Genomic DNA, 14,761 nt, shown 5'->3' on the forward strand with positions numbered 1-14,761 from the left:
GTTTGTATGTTTACGTGCAATAAAGGTTGACACTGACAGACCTGTGAATAGGGGTGATGACGATGTGAGCTATTCCGTAAGAAAAATCTTCACAATACATAAGCACAGCACAACACACACACACACACACACACACACACACACACACACACACACACACACACACACCACACACACACACACACACACACACACACACCACACACACACACACACACACACACACACACACACACACACCATTATGATGGTTAGAGAGTTCTCAGAGACAAGGTCTTGACAGCTGTGTTCACCTGTCATAATGTTTCCCTGCTAGTGTGTCCCTGTCACCAGGGAGAGAGAGAGAGGATATAGGTAGTCAAGGGAGGAGTAAGGAAGAGGCCGACAGACAGTCAGGAAAAATGAGAGATGGAATGATGTGGAGGGAGTGTGAGACAGAGAGAGTGGGAAGCCTCTCACTCAGGAGAAAAGAGACCAAATCAATGACAGCATGTTTGTTTGTGATGATGAAGACATTGATATGAAGCAGCTCATTTGTTGTATTACTGCTGGTTGGCGAGGCTGGGGACAGACTGTCAAATACAGTTAGAGCCGCTGCCTGCACGGTGGCATCGCATAAATCATGACAAACTGCCTCGCGCCAGACAGCCCTGTGTGTGTGAGTGAGTGAGGTGTGTGTGTGTGTGTGTGTGTCCTACCTCTGATTCTTTCTCTCTGACAGTCTCTGGCACTGTGATCCTCTGGGATGCCATGACCAGTACCTCACCTCTGAGCTGAATTATTCACACACACACACACACACACACACACACACACACACACACACACACACACACACACACACACACACACAACACACACACACACACACACACACACACACACACACACACACACACACACACACACACACACACACACACACACACACACACACACACACACACACACACACACACACACACACACACACAGCACATCACACACACACACACACACACACACACACACACACACACTAATGCCATGTGTGTTAAATGCTTTCGCCTCATCTCTTATCTCTCAGCCTGCGCAGGTCTGCCAGGCACCATTTCCATTTCCACACCACACACATATTACACCAGAATAGTTGACATTTGATAGAATTCAATACATTGTAGTTTGCAAGGTAAATGTAAATATTTTAGCCCCAGTTGTGTCATGATGACTGGAATGGTTATAGAACAGGTTTTGGATGGGCAACAGAAAGACAGAATATACCCTCTGGGCATCAGCCACACACACTGTGAAGACACACACATGCACACAAACAGACACACAATTGTAAGTAACATTGAACGCACAGACAAATACAGACATAAAGCTTCGTGGGGTCAGGAGGCAGTGAACACACACACACATGCACACACAAGCCGCATACACACGCACAGAGACATCAGCAGGGAACAAACACACACTTACAGAAGGTAAGTGGCGTGGGGGAGATTGTGAACTCTAGTTGAACTCGAGAGGAGAACCAATAATACCCCACCCATACACTAACCAATCACATACCCGCCTTCCCCTCCCCAAACACACACAGCTTAATATAATAGAATTAAATAAAATAGAACAGAATATCTTTACTTCCGGTGTGGCTTCCCGAACAAAACAGTCACTAGACTACAATAAGTAAATACACAAATCTATAGCAGCACAATCCACATAGATAATTACATTTTTTTGAAATGGCTACTTCTGCTTAAATATCAAATGAAGACCTGTCCTTCTGATCTTACATGTCTCTCTGGTTGAGTATTGATATAACGGTTTGACATAACAGTTTCTATATCACCGTTTCTATATTACAGACGAATAGTGTTGTGCGTCCGTCATATAATGGATGGGCCTACATACATTTAGCTATTTCAAATCCTTCAGTCTAACAGAATGTGACTGGCTGTGTGTCTCTGGCACTTTCATGAATCATTCAGCAAGCGCCCTGTGTCAGAACTATGTTTCATTCACATCAAGTAGAAGGTTAAAACACCCACCACCCTTGATTTGCGACGCTTTACTAGGGACGACTTGTGGATTTCATTTCTGAGTTCTCTTTTTGTTTTGTAGTAGGTGTATTTGGAAATGGTGCTGTTTGGAGGTTTTAGTAGTGAGATACAAGGGTTGTGGCTTTGTTGTAGTCTATAGCTGCTAGAGGGGGTGAGGGGGGGGTCTCTCTCTAAAACATTCATGTGTCACTATGTGTGACCCCGGCTCACTACTTAACCAAGTCTCAACGTCAACTCCAAGCCCAAGGCTGTAGTCTCCATCAAGAGCTATTAAACATGGATCAGCACACAAACACACACACAGACACACAAAACAAAACCAACACACACAAACACCACTCCTCCCTGATCAGCCCAATCTAAATGCTAAACCAAAGGCTCTCTCAGGGGTAAACTGCGGACAGCCTGCTGATTTTCCTCTCCTTAAAGACACATTCAACAGAGAACACAACTCACACTTCACATACAGAGAGGTAGCGTGTGTGTGTGTGTGCGCGTGTGCGTGTGTGTGTGTGTGTGTCAGAAACACATGCAAATCCGTTCACAAACTCATGCATTTTGGTAACACAAAATCCCACATGCAGACACATAACACTTCACTTCAGCCTTTGTTATCTAGATCATAGACTGAATGAATTCACAAAATCTCTCATTGTTGGAAAATCCTATTTTCTTTGCCAATTTCAGGTGGTGTCAATAATGACTTGGTAGGGTAGTGAAGTGTTTCCACTGTGTGGAAATTGGACATGCATATATAGTTGCTCACTAAGACATTTCCACTCACACAAAGCATGCCTTCAGAAAGTATTCAGACCTTTGACTTCTTCCACATTTTGGTGTGTTTCAGCCTGAATTTATAATTGATTAAATTGAGTTTTTGTGTTGCTGGCCTACCTACAATACCCTGTATTGTCAAAGTGKAATTGTGTTTTTCAAAACTTTTCCAAATGAATTACAAATGAAAAGCTGAAATGTCTTGAGTTCAATAAGTACTCAACCCCTTTGTTATGGCAAGCCTAAATMATTTCAGGAGTAAAAATTTGCTTAACTTCTTTGATATAGGAGGCAGCATTTTCACTTTTGGATGAATTGCGGGCCCATAGTGAACTGCCTCCTACTCTGTCCCAGATGCTAATATATGCATATTATTATTACTATTGGATAGAAAACACTCTGAAGTTTCTAAAACTGTTTGAATGATGTCTGTGAGTATAACAGAACTCAAAAACCTGAGAAAAGATCCAAACAGGAAGTGAGAATTCTGAGACTGGTCGATGTTAAAGTCATCGCCTATTCAATTCCCTGTAATATATGGATCTGTTTGCACTTCCTACGCCTTCCACTAGATGTCAACAGTCTGTAGAACGCTGAATGAAGCCTCTAGTGTGATGTGGGGCCGGRTGGGAGGTGTTTCAGTCATTGGTCTGGCAGATTGCCAGTTCTTGGTCACGCGCTTTCCTAATGATATCGCCTTGCGTTCCATTACTTATACAGAMATGAAGGAATGCTCCGGTTGGAACGTTATTGGATATATATGATAACAACATCCTGAAGATTGATTCTCTACTAAGTTTGACCAGCTTATTCGACTTGTAATATAACTTCTTTGAAGTTTTCGTCCGACGTTTCCCTGCATGTACGTGTACTACACAAGCTAGCAAAAGTATCTAATTGGACATAAGTAATGGACATTATCGAACAAAACAACGATTTATTGTGGAACTAGGATTCCTGGCAGTGCATTCTGATGAACATAATCAAAGGTAAGGGAATATTTATGATGTAATTTCGTATTTCTGTTGACTCCAACATGGCGGAGAAATGTTGTTAAATCTGAGCGCTGTCTCAGATTATTGCATGGTGTGCTTTTTACGTAAAGTTTTTTTTTTAAATCTGACACAGCGGTTGTATTAAGAACAAGTGTATCTTTAAATCTGTGTAAAACATGTATTTTTCATCAAAGTTTATGATGAGTATTTCTGTTATTTGACGTGGCTCTCTGCAATTAATATTTTAGAGGCATTTCTGAACATGGCGCCAATGTAAACCATGATTTGTGGATATAAATATGCACATTATCGAACAAAACAGAAATGTATTGTGTAACATGATGTCCTATGAATGTCATCCGATGAAGATCATCAAAGGTTAGTGATTAATTTTATCTCTATTTCTGTTTTTTTGTGACTACTATCTTTTGCAAGGAAAATGGCTGTGTTTTTCTGTGGCTATGTACTGAGCTAACATAATTGTTTGGTGTGCTTTCCCCGTAAATCCTTTTTGAAATCAGACATGTTGGCTGGATTCACAACATGTGTAGCTTTAATTTGGTGTCTTTCRTGTTTTTATAGTAATATATTTGAATTTGGCGCGCTACATTTTTTCTGGATTTTGGCCAAGTGGGACACTACCGTCCCACCTATCCCAGAGAAGTTTTAACAGGTCATGATTTTTGAAAGACTACCTCATCTCTCTACTCCACACATMCAATTATCTGTAAGGTCCCTCAGTCGAGCAGTGAATTTCAAACACAGATTCAACCATAAAGATCTGCAAGGTTTTCCAATACCTCACAAAGAAGGGCACCTATTGGTAGATGTAAATAAATAAAAAACTGACATTGAATAYCCCTATGAGCATGGTGAAGTTATTAATTCCACTCTGGATGKTGTATCAATACATCCAGTCACTACAAAGATACAGTCGTCCTTCCTAAATCAGTTAGAGGAAGGAAACCACTCAGGGATTTCACCGTGTGATAGCAGAACACTGAGGATGGATCAGCAACATTGTAGTTACTCTACAATACTAACCTGATTGACAGCATGCAAAGAAAGAAACCTGCACAGAATAAAACTATTCCAAAACATGCATCCTATTTCCAATAATAGTTTGCAATAAGGCACTAAAGTAAAACTGAAAAAATGGTGGCATTTTTTTTTAACCTTATGTCCTAAATAAAAAGCGTTATGTTTGGGGCAAATCCAACACAAGACTGAATACCACTCTTCATATTTTCAAGTATGGTGGTGACTGCATCATGTTATGGGTATGCTTGTCATCGGCAAGGACTAGGGATTTTTGTATKACACAAAAAGCACCAGCAAAATCCTGGAGGAAAACCTTGTTCAGTCTGCTTTCTAAAGACACAGGGAGACAAATTTACCTTTCAGCAGGACAATAGCCTAAAACACAAGGCCAAATATACACTGGAGTTGTTTACCAAGACAACATTGAATGTTTCTGAGTGGCCTAGTTACAGTTTTTACTTAAAATGGCATGAAAATCTAGACTTAAAAATGATTGTCCATCAATGATCAACAACCACCTTGACAGAACTAGATTTTTTTATTTTTTATAATAGTGTGCAAATATTGTACAATCCAGGTGTGCAAAGCCGAGACTTACTCAGAAAGACTCACTGTAATCACTGCCAAAGGTAATTCTAACATGTATTGACTCAGGGGGTTGAATACTTATCTAATCAAGATAAATTAGTGTTTTATTTTTCATAAATGTTTTATACATTTTAGAGGATTTTGTGTAGATCTTTGAAAAAATCTGTTAAATCCATTTTAATCCCACATTGTAACACAACAAAATATTTTTAAAAGTCAAGGTGTGTGAATACTTTCTGTAAGACCCTGTACAGACCCTTTCACCTTCACACACCCTTCGATTACCTAGGCTGCAGGCACAGAGATGTGGGGGGGTGCATAACAATCCGTCCCCCATACAGCACATCTTTAGCATTAAGATTCAGCGTAGTCTTCCACCGTGGTGTGTGCGTCTGTGTGTGTGTGTGTGTTTCCCTGCCCCTGCTTTGCATTCCTCCACCTGCAGGTCCATAAATCTGTCCCTTTCAGCGCCGAGCCCTGTGGTGTCAGCCAGGGGAATGGAGCTCTACACCTTGCTATATGCAGCTTCTCAGCACCCACTAACACGATAACCGCGTTAACGCTAATAGATTCAACCGGGAGAAGAAGTGTCTGTGTGTGTGATATGTGTGTGTATAACTGTGTGTGTGTCTGGGTGTGTCTCTGTCTGTGTGTGTGTGTGTGTGTGTGTGTCTGTGTGTGTGTGTCTGTGTGTGTGCGTGCGTGCGTGCGTGCGTGCGCAGGTGTGTAGAGAGAGGACACCCTGATGGAGATTGATTTGCTGGGTAATGAAAACCCACTCCTGCCCTCGTCCTCCTCCGAGAGAGATCTACAAAGAGAACGCAGTGAACGAAGGAACCGATGAACGAATGAGTGAACGCCTGAGAGACTAAAGAGAAGGGGGATCCCCGGAGGGAGAAAAGGAGAAAAGTGGTGGAGCGTGAATGGAGATCAGAGCACCTACTCTTTCAAACCCCCCTCATGGAGAATTACTCCAAGGCTCCTTCTTCTGTGATCAATTCCCAGCTAGCTATCGGACCACTTGTGGTTATGAGGCAGCACAACACTGCAGGCAAGCCCATGTCAGAGCCTCACCGTTTAAGGGATGGCAGTCGATAGGAGGGTATGCTGTAAGCAGCCCAACAGCACACCACCAACCATGGCTAACCAACAGTTGGTATACCATTGGCTTGAGGAAAGAGGGGGGGGGGGGGGGGGGATGGGCTCCGGTATATGAGTAGGATTTTTACCCCCTGAGAAGCCTCCTCTCTGATCCCATGGCAACAATGATCTATAATTCATGCTAACAAATGGAAAAGGGAAAGAGTTTACACCAGAGGCACACACACACACACACACACACACACACACACACACATGCCCACACGCATCTACACACACACACACACACACAACCACACACACAACCCCAACAAGTGTGTGTGCGGAGATCAAGGACAGTTTACAGGGGAGCACACACATACACTCCCTCTCTCTCTCATCTTTCTAAAATGGCTGTCGCTCGGCGGTGGGGTGGGGGGGCTCCCTGTCTCTTGGGCTCAGACGGGTATAGCCATCCCTGTGGTGATAGAGCTTTGGGTCTATCCTCAGCGACAGCAGATGATATATGGACAGATAAATACTTTATTGATCACCGTGGGGAAATACAGAAACACAATACCAACCCAGTCCCATTCTGTGTGTTACAGAAATGCCATCAGGGGATTAGAGAGGGTGGAGAGGATTTCAGTTTCTGGGAAATAGCCATCTAATATCTCTGGCGCCTCACTGGATGATCAAAAGAAACAGACACGTCTAATCGCCTCCCATTGGGCCATCAGTCGGAGTTTGAGTGGGCTGAGGGACAGGTTGTGTGTAGAACTGTGCGTGTGTCTGTACGGTATGTGTGCTTAGTGTGCAATGCTGTGTGTGTGTGTGCAGATGTATGTGCCCAGATATGTGCCGATAAGTGTCAGTGAATAACTTTAGCCCCTGACGGTGAAGTTGCTTTTTCATTAGCGTCACTATAAGCTGAACCCATCCAATCCCCAGCTCCTGTCGGTGATAGGATCGGTGACAGGTTTTTCAATAGAGACCCTATCTCTCTCTTACATCAGGGTTGCAGGAGTGTCGAAAGGTATAAACCCTCCTAAGCCTGAGGATTACCATCCCCTCATCTTTTATTCAATCCCTCTCTTCCGGAGGAGAGGGAAAAGGGGGGAGCGATCAGAAAAACAKATTTGATTCCTTACGCTACTTGATGAATCTGCTCTTGGTGGATAAACTATTTGTGGGTAAACAATTTTTTCAGTGTGCTGGAAATTCCTCCATGCGTCTCTTCCCCTTCTTGCCCCGGCTAACCAAATCTAATTTGGCTTGGCGACTCACAAACACGCACGCAGGCACACGGGGGGGAAGCTATCCGCACGCACGTACACACATGCACACTCACACACACACACACACAGCCAGTTATTAGCACGTGTGCCAGGCTGTACACACGTCGATATCGTATGAGGCTCGCAGGGCTGTTGAGTGACGCAGGTCTGGTCCTTGTGAAAGAGATGAGCAGCCTTTAAAACAGACAGTCTTCAGAATAGAAGGCCAGATGTTGAAGCCTGTTCTCATTGCGCAGTGGCGTCACCTTCCTGAGACCTGAAGTACTGTCCCTCTGGACTGTCAAATGGTTGGGTATATATTTATTTAATCCAGTGCTTCATGAAACGTGCTGTATTGTTAAGAGAGTGGTAAAATTGGTACAGGATACTGCAATTWAAAAAAAATCTATAGCCCGGAGCAAGAATTATGCTTACACAGAATTCTGAGTCAAATATTGCTGAATTTTAAATGTTGCATGCCTTGCAAATCTGCAAGAGTATATACATTTGTTGTACGTTCATTCTCCTTTCATGTGTTCTCCATCACACATCGCTCAGAAACAACAAGAGTTCAACATCAAAGAGAACAGATCAGGATCTAGCTAACCTTGCATATCTTACCATGGCCTTTGGCTTTGTGAATAATCACATACATGTACCGGCAGGTTGCTACTAMTGTACCGTTCACAGATCAAAGCTGATACATGAATACAATAATTCAGAGTTTTCATTGACCCAATTATCTTGAAATGAGCTAAAAACAGAAACGGTGTTGCCAGTGGTGGAATAAGTACCCAAATGTCATGCTTGAGTGAAAGTAAAGATAGGCTTAAAAGACAATGTAAAAAAGAAAGTCACCCAGTGAAATCCTACTTGAGTAAAAGTCAAAAAATTATTTGGTTTTAAATATACTTAAGTATCAAAGTAAATGTACAAACTAAAATATACTTACGTATCAAAAGTAAAAGTCTAAATAATTTCAAATTCCGTMTATTAAGCAAGCYAGACGGCACCATTTTCTTTAGGAATGTAGTGAAGTAAAAGTATAAGTTGTCAAAAATATAAATAGTATTTCTACTTAAGTACTTTACACCACTGGGTGTTGTGAGTGTGGTGTACTGTAGCTCTGCGGTATGTGTGAAGAAGGACGGTTGTTCCCACTGAACAAGAACAAGCTGCTTTTAAGTTGAATAAGATGCTGGAGAGAAATAGGGAACTAAGTAATATATATATTTTTAAATGTATCCTTTATTTAACTAGGCACGTCAGTTAAGAACAAATTCTTATTTACAATGACGGCCTATCCCGGCCAAACCCGAATCCGGACGACACTGGGCCAATTGTGCGCCGCCCTATGGGACTCCCAATCATGAAACGGTTGTGATACAGCCTTGAATCTAACCCAGGTCTGTAGTGACGCCTCTAGCACTGAGATGCACTGTCTTAAACCACTGCGCCACACAGGAGTCCCATAAGACCCTCTTAATACCAAGAAGTTAGTTCAGTGGGCTAACACGTGTATGAGTGCTTTGTTTGTGTTCATGTGTGCATGTGTGTAGGGCTGTGGCGATACCAGTATCACAATCATTTTTCCAATGCAAAAATGAAAGCATGAAGCAGACCAAACTCTTTGTTTGTTTAAAAACCTGCTGTATGTAAAATACTGTTTGCTGTAGCTGGGAAAATAAATGTGACTCTGGATGACAACATAATGATGTTTAAAACATTAGGGCTGCTTTCCTAAAGAAGTTAAAACCGCTTTGTGTTTTGTTTTGTTGCCACGATCCTAACGAGTATCGCAATTGTGTGTGTGTGTGTGTGTGTGTGTGTGTGTGTGTGTGTGTGTGTGTGTGTGTGTGTGTGTGTGTGTGTGTGTGTGTGTGTGTGTGTGTGTGTGTGTGTGTGTGTGTGTACATCAGTGGTGGTCGGTGCCGTTTAAGATAAGGGATGGCTTTTTGTAATTTTTATGGACATATTTTATTACTGTCATTCATATTCCATTCACCCAGTTCAATGTAACATTGATCGGTTTAGGCTACTAGATGATACCCACATTTTCCTTTTACCCATCATGAGGTTGGTACAACCTAGCCTACGAATGAAAGTTTACAACGTAGGTGCACAGATCGAGAGGCATTTGAGTAATCAAGCTGACAGACATTGACACATTCAATACCGCCTTGCACACTCTTGCCTTCATCTAGCTGATCTAGGGYGTAATCATTAGTCCAACAGTTGCAAACGGGAGTTTCAATTGGACAAATTCAGGTATGTTTATCCCCGTTTCGTTCCGTTTTCTTCTGTTTAAGGAATTATTTTCAACAGAATTGGCGGAATGAATACACCCCTGATCACACGGAAACACAGTTTCATAGCAGCCGTTGTAAAATCGTTGTAAAATTMCTTCTCGCATGTACGCACTCTCCTTCTCTCACCTTTTCCCTTTGCTTGTGGGCTTCAGTTGACAACACGTCAGCTATCTGTGACCAGATGAAACATTCACATCATAAACGCTAACCGCTACACAGCCTACATCATTGTCACCATATTAGCTAWCGTCATAGTCAACATAGCTACTAGAACTAACTCATTAGTAAACCCGCTAAAATCATGCAGTACAGTGTACAGTCAGCAAGCAGTTACACCAGCAGGCCCCGGTGGCAATAAACTAATAAAAACAAAAGCTTACCTTGACTTGGAAGAGTTCCAGTRTTGGATAGCCAAAGCCAGCTAGCTAACAGCATCCCTCTCTRTTTGAGCCAGGTGTTTGAGTAAGCTAAACTAGCTAGCTGCATTTGCTAGCTAAGTAACTGAAAGTAAATTAAAAAATACAGCAAAATATAGCTAGCGCACTCTCTCTCCTCATTCATTTTTTAAGAAATGACTTTGCTTAAAACTTTAACTATTGTCTTTCGCTCTCTTTGAGTCAACTACTCGCCACATTTTATGCAGTGCTAGGTAGCTGTAGCTTATGCTTTCAGTACTAGATTAATTCTCTTATTCTTTGATTGCGTGGACAACGTGTCAGTTCATGCTTCAAGAGCTYTGAAAGGTTGGAGAATGTCCTCCGGAAGTCGTCATAATTACTGTGTAAGCCTATGGAAGGGGATGAGAACCACGAGCCTCCTAGGTTTTGTATTGAAGTCAATGTACCCAGAGGAGGACGGAAGCTAGCTGTCCTCYGGCTACACCATGGTGCTACCCTACAGAGGGCTGTTGAGGCTACTGTAGACCTTCATTGCAAAACAGTGTGTTTTAATCAATTATTTGGTGACGTGAGTATATTTAGTATTGTTTTATCAAAAAATGATAACTTTTTAAATGTTTCACAAGTGTGTGCGTGTGTGTGTGTGTGTGTGTAACAACATGTAGATAATGCCGGGTGAGCCTGGTCATTTATCAGCCATCGGTCCTGTTACAACACAGAGACCGACGATCAGTCACTGTCCCAGAGCCACAGATGCTACCGCTCTGTCATACTGTCACACACTCATTACCCCTGCTAATCTCGCTCTCACAAACACACACACTTGGGAGAACGATCACACACACACACACACGCAAACACACATACTGTAAACACACACATACACATAGAGAAACACACACACAAAACTTTCCGTAGGAAAAGTTATAAAACTGCAGAACAGAGCCGTAGAGAATAGTATTGCCAAAATGAAGCAGCTTCAATCAGCCGCCATCATTTTTGTTCTTATTGACTACACTTCACTTACTTCAGCTGGAGTTAAAGCACTGTATTGGACAGAGTGATACATCAAATGGAAGCTTTTTCTCAAAGTGAATGAGAGTCTTTGATTGCATCTGTTCATCTCTCTCATACACCCTCCTCTCCTCCACTCTTTCTCTTCACAGAGTTTCAAGGACATTCTGCGAAGCCATGAGGGAAAGACAGGAATTTCAATCAATTTAAAGGTACATTATGACACCTTTTTCTATTGTTAAAGGTACATTATGACACTTTTTCTATGTTGTATATGTTCATAAGCTCTAATCAGTCACTAGTGGTCATCCAATGTGATTCAACAGTAACAATATTTACCCTCCGGCTGTATTCGATTTCCCTGTCGGGACAGATTTTCCCGACAGATTTAGTATTGGGCACAGTGAATGACAAGTTTCCACCACGAGCTCATTGGCTCAGACTGAGACGGGGAAGATCTCAATTGCACACTTCTAGCGTCTTCTTTCCTCTCTCCTTGTCTCCTTCTCAAAACCCATTGGATGAGAAAGGAGGAAGTCCCTCCCCTCTGACCTTCTCCAATAATTGGGTTTTGAGAAGGAGATGAGGTGCGGACACGAGGAGTATGCAATTGAGAATCTCCCAGAGACAGAAGAGAAGTGGGACATCTATGTCCATACTTCGCTAGCGGCAAGATATGGCAGATTGACATGTCCCGGCAGTTCCTCCATATAAACCAAAGAAACAGGGAACTTTGGAGAGCCAACAGGCGAAAAGGGAAAACAATAGAGCTCGCTACTGTAGCTGCTTCACTTCACACTACTGTAATGGCACGGAATAGCCATGATCATTATTTGACGACAAAGCTATAGTTAGAAAATTCCTTGGAACACAAAAATATTGCTGCTTTTTCAGTTATGAAAGGGAACAATCGACATCAACACCCACCAAGTGTTGTTTTTCCAGCCTCACCATTGTCGAGTGTTGGAGCAGAATCAGATCAGTAAGCAAAAACTTTAGCAAGGACAACAGTCTGTCCCATCATTGTATTTCCYCTAGCTGGCCAAGAATTGACCTAACAATAAAGTGGACATCTTCTAACACTAGGCATCTACATATGCATCTAAACTGTTTAGGAAAACTAACTACSTAGAATTGACTTTGAGTATTGATGACATACTCTCCCAATAGAGTATCCTACTACACACAGATACAGTATATTGCTATGTTTCCCCCCCCCCCATTTGAGCTATCTGGCCGAGATGTACAGTCCTAGGTCAAAAACTACACTTGTTTTGAGTATAAGACTGTAACATAATATTGTATTGAATGACTGGAAACATTCRTTCTGACTAATAGCCTCCTTCTCCGATGATGCAAAAAAGACTGACTACCTTGATCCTAAACTGAATGTATTTACCCTGGAAATCTAAGATTGATGGTCATCAAGGGCAATTCTGTCATAGTTGTCAAATGGTAAAACCTTATTCCAGATTAGGATTGAGATTGATGGAGCATGTTCGATTTGTTGTCTATCTAGGTCTACAGTACATCTGAGCTGGAGTCAACCACATACTCGTGTACGCCTGTAAGCGTTTTGCTTTCTCTTCTCCAGGCCTTGAAGAACGCGGAGGGCAACAAGATGTAAGTCTTCGTCGTCTTCTCGGTTGTTAAAAAGATTTGTRTGATGTAAAATGAAAAAATGTCCATTATTGTAACTCATTACAATATAATACATGTTATTACTGTTATACATTCAACATAGGTCAACACTACAGTTCTGCACTGATAGTAATTACATTCTATAGACATAATACAATTTGATCTTTCAGCTACATAATAAGTCGACATAACAAGACTACCTTTTTACTTTTTTGCCACCAACAACAGCTTGAGCTGCTATAACTTTGAGGAGATGTCACCACGCAACACAGGAAGCAAAACTTTGAGCGGGGAAGGACCTCAGCTTTCCCAATTGTTGTCAGACTTGGTGGCTCTTGGGAATTGTAAAAGTAAAGTACTCAGAAATGTTGTTGAAAGAAGGGGGTCTACAACCAAGCATATAAATCATATGTAAATAAGGAAGTTTGTGTGGGCATCAATAAACTTGTGAAAAACAATATTTGTGCACTTTGGCATTTAGACATCGTTGTACTTTTCAAATTGTTTTAGATTAATTTACTAAACTTTCTTCCTGGATATTTACGCTCCCGAAGGTTTCCTGCAAGAGGGTATATGCAGGAAGACTACCCTAAAGACAGTACGAAACAAGTCGGTCCGATTACACAGATCAGGTAAAATAAAGGTTTATTAGGGCAATAAACAAGAACACACAAGGTCGTCACTGTAACCTCAGTAGCAAAGGCACAGTTTCCTGAAAGAATAAGGATAAAGTACTGAACTGATATCACCCAGACCATGGAAACAAATCATTAGGAAGACTACTTACCATGGGACATGATAAGTATGTACACATACTTGGTAGTAATACATAGAATAGTACAATGGTGAAAAGGCAGCAGTCGTGTGTTGTAAAGTGCAGGAGTCTCTGGGTCGAAGTATTCAGCAGTCTGCGCAGTTTTCTTAGCAGCCCTCAAGGTCTTCCTCTCCTATTCTTTCTGCWGCCTTGCCTGTGYCCCTACCGCTATCTCCTCTGCCCACGGCGCGGCTCTTCAAAACTGGAGTCTTACAGAAAAAAACATGTGAACAACACTGTTAGGAATTTGTAATGATTCAATGTGTCGTCTATGTTTTGGCTACATCATCCTCATTCCAAATGAACAGGTAAAAACGTTTGCTAGTCTGACTACACTCTTAGAAAAAAAGGGGTTATCTAGAACCTAAAAGGGTTCTTCGGCTGTCCCCATAGGAGAACCCTTTGAGGAACCATTTTTGGCTCCAGGTAGAACCCTTTTGGTTCCAGGTAGAAACGTATTGGATTCCATGTAGAACCCTTTCCCCAGAGGGCTCTACATGGAACCCAAAAGAGTTCTATCTGGAACCAAAMAGGGTTCTCCTATGGGGACAGCCAAAGAACCCTTTTGGAACCCTTTTTACTAAGAGTGTAGGTAGATAGYTAGCTAAGGAATACCATATCTCTTGAGAATCCAAGGCAAGGAGCCATACCAATGATGGGCCATATCCAGTATTGTCCAAGGGACAAAGGACTACTAATGCATGCCAAAGTAATGTTCTGTAAATGCAGAGCTACGATAGTCAAAATCCATTGTTTATCCAAGTTAATGTACCAAGTTAGCTTCC

The sequence above is a fragment of the Salvelinus sp. IW2-2015 genome, unplaced genomic scaffold (genome assembly GCF_002910315.2).
Source record: "Salvelinus sp. IW2-2015 unplaced genomic scaffold, ASM291031v2 Un_scaffold1570, whole genome shotgun sequence".
Taxonomy (NCBI): Eukaryota; Metazoa; Chordata; class Actinopteri; order Salmoniformes; family Salmonidae; genus Salvelinus; species Salvelinus sp. IW2-2015.